This window comes from Syngnathoides biaculeatus, chromosome 14, assembly GCF_019802595.1.
Source record: "Syngnathoides biaculeatus isolate LvHL_M chromosome 14, ASM1980259v1, whole genome shotgun sequence".
Taxonomy (NCBI): Eukaryota; Metazoa; Chordata; class Actinopteri; order Syngnathiformes; family Syngnathidae; genus Syngnathoides; species Syngnathoides biaculeatus.
Window position 1 is genome coordinate 18,624,313 of NC_084653.1, and position 27,278 is coordinate 18,651,590.

The 27,278-nt window shown below is 41.5% G+C and overlaps 1 protein-coding gene across 4 annotated transcripts in view; it reads right to left on the bottom strand.

Moving 5' to 3' along the window:
• Positions 1-27,053, bottom strand: part of LOC133512463 (uncharacterized) — a 44,875-nt gene extending 17,822 nt beyond the window's left edge. For 3 of the 4 annotated variants that reach the window (XM_061842124.1, XM_061842127.1, XM_061842122.1), the window contains exons 1-2: positions 26,901-27,053; positions 17,659-17,743 (exon numbers count right to left, since the gene is read on the bottom strand). The gene's annotated coding sequence lies outside the window, so the exon portion shown is untranslated. Of the gene's footprint in view, positions 1-2,082; positions 2,343-17,658; positions 17,744-26,900 lie in introns of those variants that run through there. The other variant, XR_009798196.1, reaches the window with a different exon arrangement.
• Positions 27,054-27,278: the final 225 nt, after the last annotated feature.

The following is a 27,278-nucleotide window of genomic DNA, read 5'->3' on the forward strand; positions in this document are numbered from 1 at the left end:
GCTCATGGGGGAATTGTTAAATGAGGGTTACGGCCTAGACTTGCTGTACTGTATATGCTGCATGCCTTGAAAGAACTTTTTTTTATGATTTGAGACAGTCCATTGACTTGATTTAACTTGACTTGACTACAGAGCAAGAATCTTTCCAAATAACTGCAACATTAAAGGATTATGTGTTCATTTATCAGGAGACGTTCATCCTACCGGATCTTCAAATTCATTTTTGGTCACGGACTGTATTCACGCAAATTTGAACTGAAGTGGGATCATACCAGTATATTCGTAGCTTAAGTTGTTTTGGCGCAAATAACTGCAAGTGCATTCGGAAAATACTCACATTTATGAATTATTCTCTCGTTGCAAATGTTGCCTATCAGTGCAACAATGTGAAATTTAGTGAGGGAAAGCAGCTCTTTCAGATGTACCGAGAGGATATTTGCTGAGAGGACCAAATGTGAGATGAACCACATTGGGTGTGTGAGTGAGGCAATTAGCTATAATGGAATCAGTAGCAATGTCTTTGTGGCGAGGGAGAGACGTACTGTAGAGGTGTCCCGAGGCCATAGCTGCTACCTCACCTTGAGTTCTTTGCTGATGCCGTTTCTGCACAGACCTGCCAGCCTGAGCTTACTCTTCATTCCTGACATACTTCCCTCCTTTCCTTTCCTCCTCTCCCGTTTCCAGCAAGCCCACGGGGCAATGCCGTCTACGGCAGGGTGTGCAATTAATTTTCTTAAGGGGCCATGTGAGAACCTGGAACGCAGGTCGAAGTCTATGCCAACATGCTAACCTCGTGCTCCGTTTTACACAAATGTATTTGTTTGAAGAACCTACTGCTTGTGTATATATATCGCAAATGATGTAATAATTAAATATTAAGCCTAAACAAAATGGCATTCATCACTCACCATATAGTGGTTTCCTTTTTCGCAGAGTACTGCGTGAAAAACAGAACTGTCTTATATAACTGCATGTCTACGGCAAGGTAAACATTGTTACCTAACTTAATACGGGTGACCACCGCTAGCTAGAGCAAATTGTACTCCATCCACAGTGGGTCACACAGCCGCTGGCACGCTTTCAGTTGATTTCATCAACAAACGGTAACAAAATTAATGCGTAACAAGCACATTCATACACGAGCATGTATAACACACTAACCTGATCACAACTGTTGAGCATGGGCGCTCAGCACATGGACTAGCTAATGGTTGGCCTAATTGCAGCCAGTTGCTATTATGAGCCAGCAAGAGGCACCTCGATACTCTGATTCACTGACCCCCACGTCACTTATCAGGCCAGAGCACAAAGTTTCAAGCCACCCATATTCTGAGTTGCATAAAATGTAAAAACAAAATGTCCAATGTGCAGATGATAACCCTCGGTGCAAAAAAAAAAACGCGCTTTCGAATAATTGATTGTTAATGTATAGAATAATTGGTTCTGAAAATATACAACAGTCTCAGATCTAATAGCAAGTTTTTATTAGATGAGAACAGATGATAAGAGTGTGGGGAGGGTCGTAATTATCCATCCATCCATCCAGCCATTTTCTTTGCGGCTTATCCTCACAAGGGTCGCGGGGAGTGCTGGAGCAAACCCCAGCTCTCAACGGGTAGGAGGCGGGGTACACGCTGAACTGGTTGCCAGCCAATCGTAGGGCACATGGAGACAAACACCTGCACTCACAATCACACCTAGGGGCAATTTAGAGTGTCCAATTAATGTTGCATGTCTTTGGGATGTGGGAGGAAACCGGAGTGCCTGGAGAAAACCCACGCAGGCACGGGGAGAACAAGCAAACTCCACACAGGCGGGGCCGGGATCAGACCCGGGTCCTCAGAACGGTGAGGCCAATGCCTTTACCAGCTGATCCACCGTGCCACGGGTTTTCATTATATTGTCACCAATTTGCAGATTTTCGTCTATTGTGAATGGGTTTCTGGAACATAACCACTGTGATAAGCAAGGGACGACCAGATAAGCAGTCATTCAAATTTGATAAATGCATTGTCACTATTTACTCAACATGGTCTGGGATGACCCCACCATTGGGGTCGAAGCAGGTAACCATGTTAAGCTGTCCCTCCCTGGTTACGCGTCTTCCCGCTTGAGGTGTTCATTTCTTGGAGATGTTGCCACTACAAAGAACTAAAACTGAAATCTGTCAAGGGAGCGCCACAAACTGGCACTCACCCACCAAAGAAGATACAAACAATGGCTTAGGGAGAAGAGGCGGCACGTCAACGACCCAACGATTGTGAAGTGTGAAGGAGGACGAAGGCTGCAGCAGTTCTTGAACGTCAATCATCCCGGCTCCTCAGTCTTTAGATCCAACTTGGCTGCGGGAAGGATGTCAAAATAGTGGGTTACTCAGGGTGGAATGAGATTTCCATGTCAGGTGTCTCCAAAGAGATCCACGATTGGCCTTGGCTCACCCTGACGCTTTAGCTTATTCAATGGACCCATCACATTGTGAAATGGCAGGCCACATGGCTTCGTATACAGTCCCATTCCGTAGTCCATCATTTGGGCAACCGATGGCATAGTGACAACACAATTGTTATTTTTTCAGTCACCAGCAAGGATCATTCAGTTGTTTTTAATTCAGATATTAAGACCAAGAGCGAATTTTGAATAATGAATGATTTATGGTCACAAATATTTAGATCATGTTTCCAGAACACCATATACAATATTGTCTGCGTAGTGGCCGTAATAATCTTTCTTACTGAGATGGACATAAAAGGTGTCAACATCTATTTAAAAAAAAAAGGCATGGTTTTATAGTTCCAAGAAATAATTTCAAATTGTCAACAGGAAAAAAAAACATTATTATGTGCAATCAGCACTTATGAAAGAAAACAAACACACCTACTTACTTTATCCATTAATGTGAGCAATGTAAACAAAGACATTAAAGTGGGGAAACTATGCAAAAAAAATAAGAATTTGAGAGGGGTGCGGGCAGACCTTTTTTGCTCGAATCTTTTTGAGCATGGTAATGATGAGGTGCATCAACAATGAGAACAGATTTAAACTTGTCTGTTAGGAGTGTCACTGTCGACACTATGTTTAAACATGTCCTATGCTGAATGCATGTTATTTTCACATTTCATTTTGAATGGAGAGCAATGTGCGCGTGTGTGGCGATGTGTGTGTGTGTCTGTGTATATCAATTGTGCAAGTGTATGTAATTTTGTTGCTGGTTCGTTTATAAATACCTCTGAAATCTATGTGATCAAGCATTCTTTTCATTTATAAATATGTTGGATTCTCCCCAGTTCGTTATTGGAAAACGTAAACACCGTTTGCGAACATTTGAACAGATGCCAGATACTATCGTTGCACCGATGAGAATCATTTCCAAGTGTCACTTTCACAATTTTAGTGATGGACTGTAATTACTGTTTGTGTGCTTGAGTGGAAAAGTGAACAGTAATGATACCTTGTCACTACACCTGAAAACCTCCTTTAAACAAAAACAACATATGGTAATAGATTGATAATAACTGTTGGGCACGTCTGTGAAATTCATCATAGCAATCATTCCTACTGTATACATGACATCTTCCAAAAAAAAAAAAAAAGCTGAATACATTTATCAGGGCTGTGGACCCAATCTCAGCTCACTATGAACATGCTACATTGAGCCCATCCTTTGGTGTGCCTGTGGTTCCAAGGAGGAAGTGCCAAGTAACTGGTTCTGGTTTCCTGGTATACAAAACATGACCTAAAAATACAGTCATACTCATTTCCAATGAAATGGGCTGGACTAGTTCATAGACTGGACTTGCCGCAGGGGAAAGGCAAGGACCATGCGTGGGCTCATTAGTCATGCCTGGTGAACGAGAGAGTCATTTTCCTGCACTTTTGGCTTTGGGAATTTGTTCCGACCATAGCTTGCGCGTGTGGGCCAAAACAGCAGTTGTGGATAGCCAGCGTTCCATCCTCAATTGACTGAAGGACTTCAACTGCTATGCTGGGGTGTGACCAGTGCGAACGATCTGATCGATCTGAACCTGAACACCAATAGCTCGATTTGTAGTGTGTTTGAGCAGAAGGCTAAACTGCAGGACAACCAGATGTCTCGAGTTGGGGTTACCCTGTACGGTTCCAGAGGCACAATTCCATTTGTTACCCGTCAAGTGCCACGAGATGAATGAGCAGTATTCCAAAATTGTGCCTCTTCCAAACTTCAGTTAAAACATTGCAAATATGAGTGCAGCTACAATGCAAGCTTGACATCAGACAAATACATTGATTGTGGTTTGTCCAACCAACATAAATACAGATCAAATAAAACCTTTAAACTTCAGTGAAAGACTAGACCATAAAGTATGATGTGACTTTAACATCTTTAACATTAATTTTGACTATTAACGTTGTGATGTGCAGTTATATCTAGCAGTGTCTCCACATGATTACAGTTGAGGTGTTGTGTCACTGTCCAAAAAACATAAATAAGTCTAAAACAGATCAATAACTCGATGAGCCAATCCATCCATCCATCCATTTTCTACCGCTTTTCCGGGTCGGGTCGCGGAAGAAGTAGCTTCAGCAGGGATACCCATACTTCCCTTTCCCCAGGCGGTCCCAAGCCAGCCAAGAGAGCGTGTCCTATGTCGTCCTCAGGGTCTCTTTCCGGTGGGACATGCGCAGAACACCTCACCAGGGAGGCATCTCAGCGGCATCCAAATCAGATGCCCCAGCCACCTCATCTGGGTCCTCTCAATGCAGAGGAGTAGCAGCTCGACACTGCACCCCTCCCAGATGACCGAGCTTCTCACCCGATCTCTAAGGGACTGGGACTTCCAGGGACACTCAGCGGAGGAAACTCATTTCAGCCGCTTGTATCAGGGATCTTATTCTTTCGGTCACGACCCACAGCTCATGCCCATAGGTGAGGGTAGGAACGTAGATCGACTGGTAAATTGAGAGCTTTGCCTTCGACTTGGCTCCCTCTTTACCACAACGGACAGATACAAAGTCCGCATCATTGCAGACGCTGCACCGATCCGTCTGTCAATCTACCGCTCCATTCTTCCCTCAGTCGTGAAACAAGACCCCAAGACCACACCAAAACTGACATAATTGTTTTTGGCAATTATGAAGAGGATTGCTGTTGGTAAATATCTCAAGTTACTATCTTTAAAAAAACAAAGTTGGAAACTTTGATGGACTGATTCCGACCTGACTTTCAACATTTATATCAAATCACTTACCAAAAACTGCCTTCTGCCTTCTAAAGAATGTATCCAGAGTGAAAGCTTGCATATGCCAAGGAGACCAGAAGCTCATCCATGCTCTTATATTAAATAAGATAGATTATTGTTGTTTTAGGTTTTCTGTCAGTGAAAAAACAGCCACATTGGGCTATGTTTCATCTAAAATGTACATGGAAATAGAATCATGGACTTTGACCTACAGTGTAAATCCAGCCTTTGACACCTGATCTGGTTCAGATCGAAGGTCAAGTCTCCCAACCATCAATCAGATTGTCAACTTGCTACTGGAAAAGTTTCGGAGGGACCTTTAGGGATGCTGCCTGCCCGTGTTTTATGGGACGGATGGACGGACAGAGTGTCAGATGGAGGAATGTTTGAATGATATTACATGAAACTGTCTGTCGTAGTGCTACTCGCGGCAGGTGTACTGAGATGATTGAGATCAAGGGCTCGGTAACCCACCAGTTTTCAACCCCCCTTGTCCCCCTCCCACCATCTCCCCTCTCCATCCATCTAACCACTCAGTTGGGACATCCAGTGCAGCGCAAGCCTCTAATCTGCACGCCTGTGCAGCTGCTGCTTTGTGGTTTACAGGCAGCAGGGCACTTATTATTGTACACACATGCAGTGAACACACACTGGGGGGAAAAAACTCCTCTAATGTGGTAGGGCAGCTGCCAGTAGCGTGCCTGCCTTCCCCCTCACCAGTGTTTGGGTCGCACTGGTGAGGCTCACGGTGCTGCGCCCTCACCCTGGGGACTTTCCAGTGGAGGCGTGAGAAAGCACTACACAAGGTCAGTGATAATGGCACAACACGTATAGAAACCAAAGTCAAACAGAAGGAAAGGCAAGCGGGAAAGGGGAACTAAGCGAGACAGACGTGCATAGGTAGACAAAGGTTTTAAATAAAATGAACGTCACCTTAAAACAAGTGATAAAATTCACAATGAGAGTTGTTTTGGCATGTAGATAAAAGCCACTTTTCATGGACAAAAAACTCTGCGCATCTTTTATAAACACGCCGTTTAATACCATGAGAACTACCACATGGTAACCTTATCGGATGGCTCAATTTGACCCAGAGCATGTTTAACCCTCTCTGGACCAAATAAAATTTTGCAGAGAGAAAAATGTGATACTTTCAGAAAATGATACTCTGGGCTTAAAATTTTTGATTATAATAAACCTGTTGCAAATTTGCAACCCCTGCCCGGAAAGGGTTAATCAGACTGAAAAACTTTACTTTTTTTCACTATAGCTTAAAATTTATGGGACTGTTCAACCCATAAAAATGTGGATGAATTAGAGTTACAACTCTACGTGATGCAATATTACATAGAAAATGGTAGAGGTGGAAGTTAACGTGACACAGAGTAACAAAAAAGAATAGAATTTTTCAACTTCAGTAGTTTCCTTAGTGAGTACTTACTGAGGCTATTCCACACCACAAATTATTCAAGAACTGCTTTAACTTCTACTTGTAATAGTATTCAAAGATAATCATACTTGTACTTGAGTCAAATATTTGGAAACCCTACCAATCTCTAGAAAAAAAAGTTTTGCTCAACTAAAACTAAGAAAATTATGGTGGAGAGGTTGAGGTTACTAAAACACTTCATTGAGGTCGTCTGTCCACTGTAGTTATTGTTTCGTAATCATCTCAACATTAATTGCGCAGTATACACTCAGAAATAATATGTACGCAAATGTTTTTATTGCACTTGTCAACTATGCTAGGAAGGGCCGGTGGACGGAGCCGAAAGTGAAGTGAGGAATCCAAATGTGCGGCGACACCAGACCAGCAAGCACATCTGCCGGTGAGGTCAGAAATCTCTTCCCATCGCAGTAACGTGAGGATGATGGATGCAGCACCCGCAGAGGTTTTCTCCGCGGTTTCTGCTTCTAGAACTGAAATCCAGACTAAGTCCAGATTTCTCTGATGTCTCCTTTGCTCTCTTTGGCAGGACTAGGTCAGTAGCGGAGCAATATTTGTGATTGCCGGGATCTGCTAGTGGTACACACGGTCTGAAAATTGTATCAAACTGCTTCAACTAATATTGTGTGTGTGGGAAGAGAGCCAAAAACTTCTCTTGTGACATATAAAAAGAACCCATGTTGTTGTATGTTATGTTTCTCAACATAAACGTTGTTTAGATTGTCTACATTTGTGATTCGGTCAACATGGTATCATGTATCCACATGCTGTACACATTTAATGCAGCAAACACATTTTTCATCATGTATTTACATTTTGTCATGTTTTGTTATCAGTTTCAGTTATCAGCTTTACTCGGGCATCACACTTAAGAAGTAAATGTATGGCAAAAATGCAGTTTTAATAATGGACAAAATACAGGTATGCAGATATCTGGGTTTCTTTTTTTAAGCCTTGGGTACCCTAAAATATCTTATCCTTAAACTCATGCATGAAAAAAAATCCACTCTTCAATGGCAGAGGGTTTCAAGCTATTCTTGATCTGTTTTCTTTTTCATTTCAAAGTGCTTCAGTGCATAAAGCTTACCATTGAAAACGACAAGACTGCTGATTGTAATCAAATATTTTTATTAATATACATTACTATGATGCTAGATGTTACTCAAAATCCCCAAAAAGTGGTACTAGTCCATCCGTTGAGTATAGTATATAATTACGGAAGCGTATTGCTGCCACACCAAAAAAAAAAAAAAAAAAAGGTCGCGTTTCACATTATAATGTGAATCATTTCACATTATAACGTAGATTCATTTCACATTATAATGTAGAAAATAATCAATAAAACGTGGGTTGATGTAGAGGAATGTATATGTTTGATGTATAACTCTAAAAGGTCTCCATCCACCCGAACTAGAAGTAATTGTCTTTTGGGGGGCGGGGTAAAGAGGGGTCATTTTTTTTATTTATTATTTTCTACGTTATTTTGTGAAACGAATCTACATTATAACATGAAACAAATCACATTATAACGTGTAATTAACAATATTATAATGTGAAACGATTCACATTAAAACGTGTAATTAACCACATTATGATGTGAAAATGATTCGCATTATAACGTGTAATTACCCAAATTATAATTTGAACCAATTCACATTATAATATGAAATGATTCACATTATAATGTGAAATGCAACCTGCTTTTTTTGTTTGTTTTTCTTTCGGTGTGGCAGCATTACGCTTCTGTATATAATAAATACAGTACAATCAAAATTTCAAATATTAATATTGGACTGTAAAACAAGTAAAACTGGCGTCCTCCTCAACTTGACAAGCTTGACTAGATACTTCTTCTCCCCAAAAATGAGCTGCATTCAAACTGTGCCAGTACACCATATTTTATGGTTGTTCAAGATGTCACGATGAGCTCTCCGCATCATCTTTGATTGAGGGGGAGATTAAGTAACCTGTGATGAGGGCTCACGCAAAATGAAAGGGTGAGGCCTACTCCCACCAAATGAATGGACAGTTGTTGCGTTTGAAGACTGAGATCAAATTATTAGTTCATTGGCCAAGGCTATCTTCTCAGCCTATCTACTCAGTTTTTTTTTTAAGGACGTAAAGTAAAAAGTTGTCCTTTATGAGTAGGCACAAACCAATTTTTAACATCTCAAGCGACTTAAGGAAAAAAATTGGCACTTACTTAAGGCGAGCAACGTAGCACACCAAACCCACGGCGATATCGAAATGTCAATCGTAACCTCAAGACTGTACTGTGAGAGGATTGACAGATGAACCGGTTTGACATTTACAGGATGATTCTTGACCATTTTCTGCGGAGATTATGGGAAGAAATAAATCGCATACTAGAACACAGGAGGCATGACGGACTGAAGATTTTTTTTGCAGTCAACTCTGTGATGAAACAAAGTTGTTTAATTGGTGATAACATTTTTGTGCCACTTTCACATGAAGATCCTGGGATAGAAACCAATGAAAGTCCTGAAAGTCCTCAGTACAGTGGCTGAATGGACGACGAGAAGCCAAAACAACGTCATCCAATCACAAATCGTGGTATCAAAGAGTATCTAAATTATGTAATCATGCATCAACTCCCATAGTACAACAAGCTGCAGATGTGCTAAAATGTACTGTTAACATGCACAGTATTTTCCGCACGATAAGCCTTTCATTTTCTCAAAAGCCGACAGTGCGTCTTATAATCAGGTGCGCCTTATATATGGATCAATATTGAGCCTTTGGTGCAGCGCTATCTAATGGATGCATAACGTAACCCTAGCCTCTACTGTAGCCTCTATACTATGTGCCTTATAATGCGGTGCGCCTTATATAGGAATAAACGTTTTGAAATAGGCCATTCATTGGAGGTGTGCCTTATAATGCAGTGCGCCTTATAGTGCGGAAAATATGGTATATTTTATATTATCATTACATACAGGAGCAAAGTGGCGACGCTACAGCTGTGTTTATGTGAAGTGATCTTGGAGTTTTTCAAGTTCAAAGTCTCTTCCCTGTCCGTGAAGTCACGGGATAATTGCTCAAGATCATCTATGGAAACTTCCCAAACTCTGGCCTTTGCGGACTTCAAATGCTCAAATCAGGCCAGATTATCAGTGTGTGTGTACCTCACTTTAGTTGTCAGAACTGCATTTATCTGGGTAAAGCCTCCGCGACTAGTACACAAACAGTTATGTAAACGAAAGGGGCCCGACTCTAAACCAGGGTATTCATATCATGCGCTCAAGGTATCAAGATGGTGCACTCTGTTTGACATCACAATGTGCTAACATTAAGAGTTATTTATAATTCATCCCAGGTTGTTTTGTTCAGGCCAAATCTTTTTTTTTTTTTTTTTTTTTTTTTTTTTTTTTAGGTAACTATTGCCAAACCCCCCCCTGCGGCTGTTGACATTCGCAAACCTTTTCACTTGATATTAAACGTTACTGGAAAAACAGCCTCGACTTACGGTAAAGGTCTGCGGGTGTTTGTGTTGAATCACAGTTGTTAGTAGTCGTTCGGTGAGGTCAAAGGTCAAATGAGGTCCCGCTTGTCTTGACAGCAGTGACATTACTTCCTGCGGTCGTAAAGCGTCATGTGTGGCGCAAAAGGGAAGACGGGGATTGCACCTTCAGGGATGGCGAAAATATAAGTTCATTTGGACCGCTTAACAAGCGGGACGGAGACATAATGACACAATTGTATCCAGATGATGCGGATGGAAGGGTGGATTCATTTCTCACAGGAAAGTTTATGCGCTCAGTCACAGACATGACAAATTGCCCTAAAGATGTTGTTTGAGATCTTGACTCAATATTGCCCTTTTGCTAATGCAACAAACTTCTGCAACGTTATCTGGGCGTCCAACAGGTTCTCAGCGGAGTGACTAATACCTCAACTTTTTCTTTGGGATTTGGCTCGACTGCCAAGTTTAAGCAGGGCAGTAGTGTAAAGTGGTTGTTTTTTCAAATATGGGGATGTAAAATCGCATAGTAAATTGAGGGTGAAGTTTTCTTCTTCCTTCTGCAACTGAAATCAAATCTTTTTGAAATAGTCAATCACAAATAACAAGCTGGACTGTTCATATTGAAAAATGGTGGCTCATGATGAGAATCCTTCTGTATTGTTCCATCTTCCGTGCACTTAAAATAAAGATCCGACACAAACCTGAAAAGTCAAACGTGTTTTCTTTCAATATAAAATATACATTGGAAAAAATCAACACTTCTTAAACTTTAATCATAACTACTAATGGTTTCAACCTTTTACCTGGTAACAACGAATGTGCATTACCCACAACAGTTGGAGTAGCGCTGCTGTCAGTGTTAGCCGAGGAGTGACCAGAGTCATGCTTTTCATTCCAGAATTGCAATCATTAAATTATCCATCCTTTATCTGAGCCGCATATCCTCACACGGGTCGCAGGAGTGCTTGAACCTATCCCAGCTATCATCAGCGAGGAGGTAGGGTACACCCTGAACTGGTTGCCGGCCAATCGCAGGCCACATAGAAACAAACAAACTTTGGTAATCACATTCACACCTACGGGCTATTTAGAGTTATCATTTAACTTCCCGTGCATCTTTCAGATGTGTAAAGAAACCGGAGTGCCCGGAGAAAACCCACACAGGCACGGGGAGAGCATTCAAACTCATCGCAGGTGGTGGCTGAGATTTGAACCCCAGTCCTCAGAACTGTGAGGCAGAAACTCTAACCAGTGCTCCCTCAATAAATTCTGGTAAACTATATTAAATGTTGATTAATGCTCTTAACTCCATCCATCCATTTTCTTTGCCGCTTATCCTCACAAGGGTAGCGGGGCGTGCTGGAGCCTATCCCACCTGTCAACGGGGAGGAGGCGGGGTACACCCCAAACTGGTTGCCAGCCAATCACAGGGCACATGAAGACAGACAACAGTCGCACTCACAATCACACCTGGGGGCAATTTAGAGTGTCCAATCAACGTTGCATGTTTTTGGGATGTGGGGGTAAACCGGAGTGCCCGGGGAAAACTCACACACAGCCGGGGCCGAGATCGAACCCGGGTCCTCAGAACTGTGAGGTAGACACTCTAACCAGTGCTCCCTCAGTAAATTCTGGTAAACTATATTAAATGCTGATCAATGTTCTTAACTATTACGTTCAAATCATTTGGACAGCATTTGAAGGACTATTTGTAGCTCAGGAAATGGGAACAGAAAATAAGAAAATACAACTTCAGTACAGATTTTCTGCCAAAATAAAGACAAGAAACCAATGAGTGTGCCTAGAGTTTCACCCATCTGCTATAACAGGTAGAAAGTACCTATTACAGTATTATAGTACAGTTTTATAGTATTAGTACCAAAGTGACTTGCCGATTTGGTGTCAAAGCTACATTTCAGTCCTGTCATTCAAAAATAATCTGTTTGTTTGCCCAAAACAGAGACCTACACCAACTGTATCCAGGTAGGTGAACACCAAAAACAAGCTAAGCCAACTCCCAAAGAAAGTTTGCGTGGCTCACAAACGGCATTTTGGTCCAAACGCAAGCGACATTCTTTCTGCGCATATTTGAATATTTCATGTGTTTCGGAGATGAACCGCAACCACAGTAACATCAACCAAGACCAACCAACAAAATGTAATAGTTAAAAAGGCATTACTGGTTGAATTCCATATGCTTATGGTCAGCCTAAGTATGCAACTGTTTGTGTGTGTGTGGTGTGTGTGTGTGTGTGTGTGTGTGCGTGTGTGCATGTGCATATAGCACCAAGCATATTTCCCTTAGTTCATCTGTGTTTGTTACTAGCGTGTGTTTGAGTGTTGACTGTTGTGGGCGAGCAGGGTGGAGTTAAAGACCCTGATGTGGTCGCCAGTGAGCAACTTCAACACACGCTGACGGAAGCACGAGGCTCCCCGCATCATCAACAATGTCTGGGAATCCTGGACGCGCATGCATAAGAGCGCGCAAGGAGCTACAACGTGGCTCTGAACGCTCATAGTGATGATTATGGATTTGGGTGTCAGGGCCGTAGCCTGGGAACACTCACTTCAGATACGAGAAACAGCTGCTGTACCCAAAATTGTACACCGACATCACAACCAATCGTTGTGGGAATGTCGACTATTTCGTCGTGTACGCTGTGTGTATTTCACATCCACTGCAATTCTTTCATGTCTTTCAATTAAGAGGATTTCACTTTCTACAATGTACAGCTCAGGCCTTCCACATTGATTTTATTTTTTTGTGAAATGACTGTTTTTTTTCAGCATATTTTTTATTTTATTATTATTTTTTTGGTTTGCTGTTTCTCTTGTTAAGGTCAGTTTTTAAATGCCCAATTGTTCCCAGTTTATTTATCACATGTTTTGTTTAAGGGGAAGCACGGTGGAACTGCTGGAAACCGTTGGCCTCACATTTCCAAGGTCCTTGGTTCGAACCCAGACCCACCTGTGTAGCGTTTGCATGTTCTCCCCGTGCCTGTGTGGGTTTCCTCCGGGCACTCCCGTTTCCACTCACATCACAAAAACATGCAACATGAATTGGATACTCTAAATTGCCCCTAGGTGAGATTGTGAGTGCGGCTGTTTGTCTCAATGTGGCCTACGATTGGCTGACGACCATTTCAGGGTGTACCCCGCCTCATGCCCGTTGACAGCTAGGATTGGCTCCGGCACTCCTGCGACCCTCGTGAGGATAAGTGGCTAAGTAAACGGATGGATGGATGGATGGATGGATGGATGGATGGATGGATGGATGGATGGATGGATGGATGGATGGATGGATGGATGGATGTTTGATGGAAATGGAAGAGTAGACAGAACTAAATAAGTACAGAACATGTAAATTGCTCAAAATTCAGGACCTGAAACTTTATCTGAACCTCTAAAGTGAAAACATCTCAACATTGAAATAAAAACATGGCCATAGTTAAAAAATTGACCTGATTCAGCAAACCAAATATAATATTTGGATTCAGCATATCAAAATTTTCCTAAATGAGCTAAAAATACCCAAAAGCGAAATTGTTGCTAACTAGTGTAATTTACCACTAATCCCACCAGTTAAAGCAAATAAAGCTGTCAAAAGCAATAGATTAAAAGAGAAACTAATGGAGTATCATTTAAATTGAAAACTATTTTGAAAATTGATTCATCCTTTCAAGACATCTGTTCACCTAAAATTGTACAAATCGTCTGATTTCAATGTCTTACCGTAAATATTCTCTGATTTCTGTAGTTCTTGATCAAAGATGATGGATGCAAACAAAGGATGTTTTTGAAAAACACATGAGAGCTGATAGCTGCAAACAGTTTTTTTTTCCTAACCTCAGCGTGTTTGGATTGGAATCCCATTTGAGCAAATGGAAAACATCCATCATTTGGTGCCAGTTTTTATTGATGTGTTTCCTCAAGGCGTTGATGGAAGTTGGCCTCGGCTCTCTCAAACATTGCTCTGTTGATCTGGTTTGTGGTCTTTGGTCTTTGATCTCGGAGAGTTAAATTGAGATTGAGATTATAAAAAGATTCTTTGTGCCTGAATTAGGAAACAGACACAAGCCTATCTGACGTACAGTATGCGGTTTTAGCGGGATGAGGGGCGAGGGCACAGCCAACGCCTCAATCGTCGTTCTTCGTCCTCTTTTCGGTGACGACCTCAATTCCACATTTGGTTCCCTGATCGGGTTCCTGGACCTGCCTTGGTGTGATCACTGGTAACTGCCTTCAACAATGTCTGACCATAGAACTGGATGAGCCACCATCGAACAATCAGCAGTGGGAATCCTCCATGCTAACTTGTACTGAACAAGCTTGCTACAACTGGCGGCGGTATAAGCATCGTGTTTCCACAGCACAGATCCACTCCAGACAGAAAGTTTTTTTTACTTGTTTTTAAAGTTTCCTGTAAACACAGAATTGTTTGAGAAGCGAATAAACTACACTACTGATAAGGTCTAGTGTTAGCGCTAAAGGAGGACAAGGAGGAGTAATTAAATGGAGAGAGACAGGGAAACTATGCTAACCGCTAAGCTATCGTGAACTGTAGTCAAAAAAACACCAGCGTTAGCGCTTAGGTAGTATGCCACTCTTTTCCCTAAAGTCACGCTTGAACGACAATACAGAACAGTGAAATTGGTAAACAAGTGTCCACAACAGCTCCATTGTAAGCTCACATGTATGGTCTAAAAAATTCAAGTCTGAATTATTTGAAAGTCCGAAAAGTATTCATTTACCGATATCCTTGTTATGGTGTTTGTGAACTTTGCCCTGGTCTAGAACGGTACTGCATCATTGTGGAAAAAATGAGGTTTATTGTAATTGGCAGAGCGTATAAAACTTTTAGGACTTAAGAGAACAATGTTGACTCTTTAATGATGCAAAACCTATTTTGATGTAGTATGTAAAAATAAAAGTCAGTGGTGATTGCAGGAGCAGTGACTGAAAAATGTAAAATTCCTACTTTTAGAGATCATGCAAGAGACCTGAAGAGAAATGGGAGTCGTAGCCAAATGGAAGAATATACTGGACATGCCAACTGAGGTAATGAATTCCCGGTCAGTCGTAAAAACATGGCCATATCCTTTTTTTGTGTGCCAAATAGTAGACACGTCTGGGGAAAAGCGACATCTGCTCTGGTCACCGTTGGTAGGACTGTAGCAAAACTTCTGCATTACTCTTATGAAATCACGCGTGGACGTCGAAGCGCAACTTTATCATGGTTCAGTGTCCATGCGGTCGAGCTAGAGTGTGTGTGTGTGTTTTTTATGGGTTTTTACAGTATACAAGAAAGTCCCAATTTAGAGTTCTGCGTTGCGAACCCAGCATGGTCTACTGCTGGTCTACATGGTCTACTGTTGCTGCCTCGTGTATCTTCAAGAAGCAGTTGTTTGAAAGTTTATAATGACTGCAACTTCTATGGTCATTTCACAATATGTTAGCAGTAAAATGTAGCAAGAGTTCATTACACATATTTGAAACACTTTCATGATTGAATGTACAATGTAAAATTGTATGTATTAACAATACATCCGTTGGTTTTACAGTTAACTTTAAATGGGTTACAACAGCTTGAAGCAAGCATACGTTGCCTCTTATTTGGAGAACCTTGCGAACGAGAGACTGAGAACAGGCGCAACGGAATACTTCAAAAGTATACTCACGGGTTTTGAAGCCTGTCAGAGGGGTAAAACTACAGATACATCATTTACAGTCAGTCCAAATCTACTCAGCTAAAAGACAAATTGAGGAGTTCGAACGCAAAAGCGGACAATTGCCATTTGGACAATTTGCAGACTGTCCACATGGCATCATGAGATGTTGCATTTCCTAACCTTGCAAAATGAAACAACTCCCATGTAAAACTCAGCTAAAACAAAGGTTGTATTTCAGAAACTGGCAAGTACCATACTTTTTTTTTTTTGACTGCGGTTAGCGTCACCTCCTTCAAAGAAAGCCCATAAAACAAGTTCGTACGTATTTACGCCATCACACACTCCTTGTTTGTCACATACATCCTTAAAAGTGGCCCACAGTTTCTCTCGGTTAAAATTGTATCAACTGTGGTTGAAAGTGAGAGTAAAATAAAGCAACCTTCAACGTTATTGCCTCTGGTTAACTTCGTGAAACAGTCCAAGAAACTCAGCTGTGAGATTAGTGAGAGTGATCAGGTCCGCAGATTTTACAAGATCAAAAGGATCAAATCGACAAGATCAAATCTTGACCCAAGATTTGAGACTCGTCTCTCCCATTGAAATGTTTGGGATTGTTATGGGTTGGTTTAAGTAAGGGTGAAGGATTACTTTAATGGAGTGTACAGTACTTCTCGCACACTCACCTGTTACCATTTTATTATTTGCATAGCATACTGATTCTTTGCGTATGATTCTATTATTTTTATTTTTTTGTTTTGTTTATTCATTTATTATTATTTTTGTTCTATTATTTATTGTTTTATTTATTGTGTTTTTATTGTCTCGTTTTGTGATGTATTGACAAGCAAGACCTTTTTCCCAAAAAATGTAGATTTTTTTTTCATGAACAATAAATTGAATTAAAACTGTGAGCTTTAACCTGAAAACCGGAAATTTGATGGTATTTATGTGTGTAACGTTAAATTTTTAAAAATGGATAGGTCTACTTTTGTGTTTGAACTAACATTCCACTTTACAAGATAATATAAAACAGCATGCGAAAGAGTTTTACAGGCACTTCATGATTGAACTCAACTTGGCTCAGCGAGAGTTCACACCCCTGCATGTACCCGTTTCCAAAATAACTTACTATCTGATATCTATTTCACAACAGGCAGCTCTGTAAATTGCGGCGAGAACACATGTCGCGGTCCTCCGCGCAGTTCCGTGGCACTTCCCTCGGCTCTCCCCAGAGCGGGTCTCGCGGTGGCTCGCTCTGGAGCAGCTGCGCGGAGCGGCCGCCAAACTTCTGGCGACTCGATTGTTCGGCTTCCAACATTCGACCGACCTCGGCAAATAGTGCGCAGCTTTGCCCCGGGGATCAAACATCCTCACCAGCAGGCAGGGCAGCCCCAGGCCCGGCCCCAGCCGGCAGGCAGGCGGGCAAGGCAAGGCAGGCAGCGGTCACCGCAGTTCTGGCTCCGGGGCCAAAGGAAACACCCTCCCTGTGGCTTCCCTCTCCTTACCAAATAAATATTAAAGTCGTGTCTTTTCCCCTTTAGCAGTTTCGGCCGCAGTATTTGCATACTACTTTGTAGTGATGTTAATCAAAAGAAAACACCCCTTAGGCTGATCATTCATCAAAAAATACCCAGCGTAAACACAATTACTTGTCTTTGGATCCCGTTAGCTTTGCCTGTGCCTCTCCCTGGCAGGCTTACAGGATTAGTGGACGTGTCTTCAAAGGCAAGGCTACGTGCTTATTACAAACACGGGGATAATTGCACCAAGGGCAAAGGACGAAGACCTCACAACCTAAAATCACAGGACAGTCGGCCGACAGACGGATCACTTCATTGTTACCTTGAACAGAAGCCTCTAGTTTTCTCCGTGCCATCGTACGCTCCATAAAACACTTGCGCGCAGGCACTCCCACCTTTTCTTCTCTCTGCAGCAAAAATGTACAAATTACATAGTTCGCTTACACAAGGACACTGCTGAAGAAGTTTACAAACTTTTTTTTTTTCTAAATGTGACTTTTGGTCAATAATCTATATTGAAGATAAAGGAGCAGGATCGTAAGATCTACGGCACTCCTTTGCTGGATGGTGTAAATCTATTTTAGGAAGCACGTTTCACACACAAGGTAATAAAATGTGCTTCACACGATTAAAAACATTTCAAACTAAGATGGAAAAAAACTAAACTGCGTACAGTGCAAGAAATATCAGTTAAAAGTGGGGGAGGGGGGAGGAAGAGTTTTTAACCTGGACTTAACCTGACAACACTTCTGTGCCCAACTAATTATATAGCCTAACAATACTAGTTAGAACAATTCAATTAATTAATGACGGCTGATTTAGATACGGGCGGATGGAAAGAGCTGCCGGTGCAGTCTCAATCGCTTTATTGATCAAACAGTAACAAAACAAGCGTGCAACTTTTATTCATTCAACACCAGCCAACTCTACACTCTCATTCACTGACTCACAAGTCACTCATCAGGACGGGCTTTGCCTTTTAAAGTCACGCACATCTAATGTTACAAATACTACAGTGGAAAACATGAGAGTGTAAACAGGTTGCTAAAAATAATACCCACACAGCATATGCATATTTTGTACTGGTATTATGCAAAATCAATCACTCAACCTTGTGGATTTTCATTAATTGCGACAATCCACAGTATTTTTTTTTAAGATAAAGGACACTAAGTATTGTATAACATGCAACAGAACATTTTTTTTCTTTTCTGTAATGGGACCAAAACGCATAGTTCTTGATCACAACGAACTAGTGGCTTAAAAACACTATAGGCCACAGAACTATAAAAAGTGATACTGGAGTGCTTTTACTAGAAATGGCTGGTGAAATCAACTGAGAGAGAGAGAGAAGCAGAGAAGTACAAGTTTGAAGTTTGAAAATTGAGCTCATGTTCTAAGCTTGCAGGAGAGCACATCTGGAGAGCAGGTGTCGAAACCAGTCGTCGTTTAGCAAGAGAGAGCAAAGGAAAGTGCGCCCTCGTCAGGTTGTATGGGAGCGATGCGCCTCCTCAGTGTTGAGAAAGTTTAAAAAATGTGAGGAATGGTTGCAGGATGGCAGTAGCTATGTCTTGCTTCTTATTAAAAGTGGCATTGACGGACGGCTCTTGAATTCAAATAGCTACCGTAACACGGAGGCCTGGCAGTGAATGAGTTTTAAAGAAAAATAAAATACACATATGTATCTACTTCAAAGTTGTAATTTAGAAGAAACAGTGCCTGTAAAAAAAAAAAAAATATTCATAATAATGTAAATGCCATGTGTTTGTTGTTTCAAAAGGTTTTACACCACTAATGTGACATACAACCTGTGCAACTCCATTGAAAAATACATTTTAATGTTTTTGAGGAAGTAAGTAAAATGTGGTGGCTTCATAAATGTGCACACCCTCTTTGATTAAAGCTAAGATGTTCTAGTGGGCTTTTCCTGACACTTGGCTTTTTTTTCTTTCGAGCAAAAGTCTGACATTTTGTATTTATTTATTTTTTGTTTGGTTGGTTGATTTTTTATTATTTTTTTTTATTTTTTATTTTTTTTTGCTAGTACGGACTTGTACTTGGAACTATTCACACATTTCACCTGATTCTTATAATTAATTCTGATCATGGCCTAATCCACTGGTTTTCAATTTTTGGTGGTGCCCCCCCCACCAGATTAATTTTTTTCACCAACACCCCCCCTCCCCAAACCCCTCTGTTGTTAGACAGTGTGCACACTACCACATTATCACAATTATGTTGACTTCCCCTTTCCTTTCCTTTCTGAATTTTAGGGGCGGCACAGTGCATCAGCTGGTAAAGCATTGACCTCACAGTTTTAAGGACCTGGGTTTGATCCCGGCCCCGCCTGTGTGGAGTTTGCATGTTCTCCCCGTGCCTGTGTGTGTTTTCTCCGGGCACTCCGGTTTCCTCTCACATCCCAAAAATATGCATTATAGTAATTGGACAGGTGTGATTATGAGTGCGATTGTTGCGTGTCTCAATGTGCCCTGCGATTGGCTGGTGACCAGTTCACGGTGTACCCTGCCTCCTGCCCAATGGCAGCTGGGATAGGCTCCAGCACTCCCCGCGACCCTCGTGAGGATAAGCGGTGAAGAAAATGGATGGATGGATGGATGGATGGATGGATGGATGGATGGATGGATGGATGGATGGATGGATGGATGATGGATGGATGGATGGATGGATGGATGGATGGATGGATGGATGGATGGATGGATGGATGAATTTTAGGCAAAAGTTTTTGAAACAATTTCTCTTCGTGTCATTTGTGCGTCACAAAATCCTGGAATTTCAACATGGGTGTCATCATTTTATACGCGTTGCAAATTGTAGCTGATTCAACGCAAATGTAGGACTCCATCATTTGATTAAATATCTAATGAGAAATAAAGTAAAATCCAATTGTCACGACCAATGGCCGACGATGAAATTGAGTTTCAAAGGAAAGCATGAATGCACATCAGCATGTTAACCTGTGCTTTCCATGCAAGACCTCACCACTACTATGAGTGTGTGAGTGTCTCTGGCTGCTGTTGTATGTCCTAAAAAGGCCTTAAGCCTTGCTGTTTTCATTGCACATCATCACAGGGATAATCCTTCGACGGCGTCGTCTCAGTGCCAATTACTTGCATCTACTCTCGGCCTTTGGTGCTCATATCAAACGTTTTAATTGCTAACTTGATACTAAGAGCCAAGATGATTGCTACTGTGTGTTTATGTGTTATTTTCAATAGAAGAGAACAGAATTCCTAGAAGGGGGAAGAGAGACAAAGACAAAGCAGGATGAGGAAAGTAAATTATTACATATCTATAACATCCATCCATCCATTTTCTTTACCACTTATCCATTTTTTTTATTATTTTTATTACAAGCCCGCCAGACACCACAATTACATTTCAGTTCTGTGGGACACGCTGCTGTGAGTGGTGCCTTGAAATACAAGCAACCTGAATGATGACTTTTTTTTTTTTCAGATATGAAGATGATGATTTTATAATACAAAGTCCAGCGTGTTATACGCCAAACCTCGCTCTGCCTCGGCTTGTTGTTTTTGTCAGTGGAGCCTGAGGACTGGGGAAACTACTGTCTGCCTCAAAGAGTAAAACATAGACTGCAAAGACGGAATACTTCATCTGAGTCATATAATACCAAACATGTTTCGAGGTATATTTGATCTGTCCCAAAAACTTCAAAAAGCTGGACAAAGACTCCAAATGAAAGAAACACATCAAAACAAAACAGTAGAGAGAACTTTCAACGACTTTCAAAGCTTGGAGATATCTCAAATAAATACGTTGTGCACCATCTAAGATTTCAGGAGATTATTGATGTTGTGCTCCAAATGACAAAGAATAATTGCGCCAGTCTAACAATTTATAGTAAAGCGATTCAACCTCTTCCCGTCATTCCCGTTTCTTGTGTCAACAATCAGCTCCCTCTGTGCCTCATCGTCTCGCAAGTTCACTCGTATTTCATTTCCTTGTTTCTTTCAATCTGTGCCGGGTCATTTTTACTGTCATATGTTGTGTTGTCATATTTTTTTCTGTTACAATGTTCAGGCTGAGCTATGTCGTCCGGTTTCTCGACAACACACCTGCCGTGTGTTCACAATCAGCGGATTTTAGGGCAGAGTGCAGGTTTTCGGTTATTCTTGCTTCCTTCCTTCCATGTGCTTGGAATTGTCTGGCATGTACATTCTGAGTTTTTTGTTCACCCGTTTTTTTTTTTAGTGTTTGTTTGTTTTTTGTTTTTGTTAAAGTCCGTTTGCATCAGGGCTTAAGAGGTGCTGTAACCAACAATCTCCAGCAGATGGAGCCACACTTAACAGGCTGGGCTGGAATGACCTTGCACGGAATTTTATTTTTGTTTGATGTTTGTTTGTAGGTTTTAATAAGATGGGCAGTTTTAGTTTTGTCAACATTAGCAGAGGTCATGATTCAAACTCAGCCCAAAGCGACATTTCATTCATGCTCCGTCATGCACCTCTCACACAAATTCTTCTCCCGCCCCCCTCCCCCACCTTACGCACACTCATGAACATGCTTTCAATGAGATGAAGGGTCATGATTGAGCCGCTTTACCAAATATGACTTGACAACACGTTGCAACTTAACCCCAAAACCACACCAAGCATGATAATTAGCCTTGACGTGACCCGATATTATCATAATCGTGCCTCATTCATTCCGTTCAGAAGACGGAGTGATCAAAAAAAAAAAAAAAAAAAAAAAAACACTGCGCTGCACCAGAAGGTAATGTTTGGGTTCACTGGAGGACAAATGTGACCCATGAAAGCTGAGGGTCATGGGAAGTTGCAGCTCTTGGCTTTGACCAAATAGGAACACTACTAACAGGTCCTCTGTGGAGGATATTTGTAAAATAGCCTCTACCGCTGACACCACAGCAAAGAGCGGCAACTTAGTCACCGCGCCGTACATCCTGCTGGGCTGAGGCCATGGCGAGCACATCATGACGTATAAGGGGTTTGTGTGCGCGGGTGTGGGTGCGCGCACTTACAGTATAAGGCAAAAGAGAGAAGGAAAAGAACATGCCCACATGTCGGTGGCTTGATTTGGTTAGATTACATTTGAAGATGGCAATCGAATCCTCTCCACTCTGATGTTTGATGTGTCTACTCACCCACACACAATCGTCTGGATTTTTATCAAAACATGTTCGCAAGAAACGAGCATGTCACCATCTGCTCCCGTTACTTTCTTTCAGAGGGGCTAAAGGTACCCACAAACTCTAATGAAAGAGGGGGGATTTGAAATGTTGATCTTGGGCCTCTAATTTGACTTTTGAGAAACCACCACGCCTGAGGAATAACGACCAATCAGAGACAGAAAGTGCGACTGACTGACGAGGTGTCGATCGTTTGCCCTGCACAGCCCCGCGCTCACCTGCTACCATTGAATTGGAGAACTTTGCTGAAACTATGGCAAGAACAGGAATGTTTATCACCTCTACCGAATTGATTTTACATTACAAAATGAACTTTTGGGGTTTTCAATACAAACTGTCATTTGGCGAGTTTTAGTTAATAAAGCTAGTTATGGTGTCAGCAAACTTGATGGGCACCAAATTGGTGGATATGTTGACTGCAAAATAAAACATGACACAAGGAGATTTACATTCTGAGCATTTGACCAAATCACATCATCTTTGTCCTGGGAACATTTACTAGCTTAATGCTAACACCCAATGGGAAACACTATGAAGCGAGCGTCATTGCAGCGATGATTAAAAAATGTTTAAATAGCATGTAAGCACCAGTTGAAGCAACACATGCGCAAGCCATTTTGGGGGTCAATACTTTACAAAATAATGAAATTAAAGACACACGTGCGGACTGACGAGTAGTGTCAATTTGTGACACATGTAATTCACCAAATTTCGACATAACGTGTAGGTTTCTGCCCAAGGTGACAAATGTGTGTCAGTATGATGCAGTCTAGGTGGTACGGTGGAAAAACTGGTTGGCCTCACAGTACTGAGGACTGGGGTTCAAATTCGGGCCCCAACTGTGTGGAGTTTGCATGTTCTCCCCGTACCTGTGTGGGTTATTCTCCGGGCACTCCGGTTTCCTTCCACATCCCAAAAATAGATATAAATTTCCCCTAGGTGTGATTGAGTGCGACTGAGTCTGTCTCTATGTGCCCTGCGATTGGTCGGCGACCAGTTCAGGGTGTACCCCGCCCCTCGCCCTATGATACCTGCGATTGACTCCAGCACTCCCGCTTGATTAACAGCATTTCATGCGTTTGTACTTCATCACGAGCCACCGCAGGTTTGTTGACGTCTTATTTGTCTCCGGGTCTTGATAGCTCTCATTTAGGTGGCGAGTAAACACGTGGGAGTGCTCGGTCGCCGTTCAAGATGGGAAAGCGTCGCAACGGCGTCTGCGAGAGATTTTGTGGCGCCCAACCACAACTCACACACATGGCACAGAGACGCACGCACATTGACACACATGCAAATGTTTGACTCGAGCCCGTGGAAGCGGGCCGAAGTTCGGTCTTGATAGTTTCTCTCGCTCTTTAATTGTGGGCTGATGGTTTTCAGATGTTACAGCGCGACGGATCTCTCGGGGCCCCACCGGGCCCCGTGGAGTCCTCCCAAACCACATCAAGTGGGAGAGGCCTGATTGGGAACGATAGCGGCCCGGCGAGAGTGCGGCGCCGCGGGGGGTTCAAATACACCTCGGGGTGCCAGGACAAATGCAACACCCACTCGAGCAGCTGCTTTGAGATAGTGCATGTCTGCTGATTTAGCCGCTTGTTGTGGGATCAAAAAGAAAAAAAATTAAAGTGATTTGTGTTATTAACATCATCACACGTTACTGCCTTTCATACAGTACATTGAATCTGTATTGCAATATTGTAGTTGTACATTTTGGGAGACTGAGGACAAGTAACGGTATACTACACTTTTTCATTTTATTTTAGTTTGATTGAAGGTAATTATTCATGTTTATTTTTTATTTAGTTATTTATTTTCAAACAACATGTTATAGCATTGTATTCATTATTTTGAGGAAATGAGTGCAGATGAGAAACATTTGACACAATATTTTTAATTTTAAAAAAATATATATTTTTTTAATTTGGGTTATTAAAAAACTATTTTAGAAATTGTAATTTTTGTAAGTTAAAGTTAAATTCTAATTTTGCTTGATTGATTAATTTTATTTTACAACAAAAAGTTCTGTATTGATCATTATGAGGTACTGAGTGTAGATTTTGTTTTCAATTTAGAATTGTTTATTTTTAATTCCTTTTTGTCATTTATTTTATTTTTATCTATTTTGAAATTAATTCATTTAGTCTTAAAAACAAAGAGGAGTACTTTTTTGATGAGTTTGGATTACTGAGTGCAAATGTGAACAATTTGACGTACATTTTTAATTTATTTCATTTTTAAGTACAGTATTATGTATTTGGACTGGCGTATTGATCATGAGGTACGCATGCAAATGTGAGCTTTCATTCTATTTTGTTTTTCTTTTTTGCAACTATTGGTAGTAGGTACAGTAGAGTATTGATCTATAAAACACAGACAGGAAAGACGACACTCTCGTTTTTAATTTCATGAGAATTCCAAACAAATATTTGACTTTAAATTTAACACAACAAGAAATTACGGCGTGTGGAGCTGGCTCGATGTTTCAATTTGTGATTTGCGGACCCGTGAAAGCACGACTCTGGCGGGCGCTTCCTCTCCCTAATGAAAGGTGGCGAGCGCACGCGGTCCTTATTCTGAGCACCTGTTGAGGAGATGGGAGCCCACTGTGGGTGTAGCAAAGCCACATTCCAGTAATAGAGCCTTTGGGTTGCTTTGATTTGTTTTCCTTGGCTGACTCCTCACCCGCTGGGTGAGCACTCTGGTGGGGCACATGGGAGCGTGCAGGGCTCGGTGTCATGTGTTCCAGCTTGAAAACACACACACACGGCCCAAAAGAGACATTTGACGATACTACGCTGGCCTCTGCCACAGGGAAAGTTCGCTAACACGGGAATATATTCATTTATGGTAATGCATTTTTGTCACGGTCTGATTATTAACAGATTAAGACGGTGGTTCTCGAACTTTTTGCACCAAGTACCTAAGTCTTGACAAAAAAATCGGCTTTATTTATAAAATATATGTTTAATATTCTTGTAAGCATGGTTCACAGTTTTGAACATTAGCACTCTGCTTCAATAGAAACTGCATTAAATATTTTTTAAAAATAAATCATGGTAGTCAAATAATTATTCAACTAAAATGTATTGCACAAAAAACTATTTGGGGAAAAAATAAATCTTGAAAAGCAGTTAATAAAGATGTGATGAAATTTTATTGAGTTTGAAGATTAAATATAACTCAAGTGTACACTCCCAGTATTTTTTTCATGTAGCACTAAAATAAACCATCATACGAACGAAGCCACTTTTAATAAAAGTTTAATATTTTGTAAGCCACGGTAACATTGTGCAGTTGGAACATTAACACCAGACTTAGATATAGCGACATAAATTCTACTTAAATAATGACTCAACTAAAATACATTGCACACAAAAGTGGAGGAGAATATACCCAAATATTTTTTTAAAAGGAAACAGTTATTCAAGACTAAATGCAAATGTAATGTATGTACTTCTTTCGGCTTGTCCCGTTAGGGGCCGCCACAGCGTGTCATCTCAGATGAACGCTCATATTTGTTTGTGAACTTTTAAATTTAATATAAAAGGGGTTGCGTCAGGAAGGGCATCCGACATAAAAACTGTGCCAAACAAATATGCGTTCATCTAAGATCACACGCTGTGGCGACCCCTAACGGGACAAGCCGAAAAGAAAAGAAGAAGATAAATGTATTTCACCGCAGTGATTCCTTCATAGTCCGCTAGAGGGAGCCAGTGTACTTTTTTTGTGGCCCTTTTACAGTTTCCGTTGTTATTGTTGTCTTACCGGTGCTTTTGTCGATGTTTTACCTGCATTTCAACCCATACTTTGTTAGGTGACTTTGGTTTTGAGTCCTTTAATATCCGTCAAACGGACTGGCAAACCAGTCCAGGGTGTACCCGCCCCTCATCCAAAAGCCAGCTGGGATAGGCGTCCCTCATGAAGAATAAACATAAATGGATGTGGACTGTACATTTTGGAATGAGGATTCTGAAGAAGAAGAAGAAAAGTTTGGAGACGGAGGGGAACTCCAGTCTAGTACGAGCCAGCTGGCCCCCCGCCCCAGGACTGCGATGCTCCCCCTAATCTCAAGGCTCAGCGAAAGTAAAACAGCCGGGAGCTAAATGGGATTGAAAGGGTGTACGAGCAAAGGATTTATTTCCACCTTATGGCAGTTGCGATTGATCTTAAAACTATTTCATTTCGTTGTCCGTCGAAAATAGACGAGAGAAAACGCCCGGCCACATTTGTTTCTTGAGCTTTAACGCGGAGCCGCGTTTGTACGCAGGATTCACTTTTGAGGAAAAATTCTAACTTTCGCCTCCCAAAACAAAGATCCTGGCGTAAGTCGAGAGCAAAAACACGAAACATCTGTTGTGCATATTGCGTGATCCTACCAAGAGGAGCAGGAGGTTACTGTTGAACCGTCGTCATCGCTTCGGCGTCTTCTCGGCCTACTCGCTAGCGCCGACCGAGCATCAAAGCCTCCACGTTCACTTCCTGTGGCGCAGGAAACTCCCGACGGTGTAAACACGTCGCGGCTCAGCCTGCCTGCGAAGTTTGGGATTATCTACTGTAATCTTTACATCGGGATATTTGGACGTTGACAAGAACCCGCTCAAGAAAGTATTATTCAACCGTGAGAATGAAGTATTGACTATGAAACGAAAATTCAGATCTATCTCAATAAATTGAAATACTGTACAACGGTCCCTTGAGATACGATTGGCTTGTGTGCGTTTAAGACACGACAGTACTCCATTACATTTACTCAA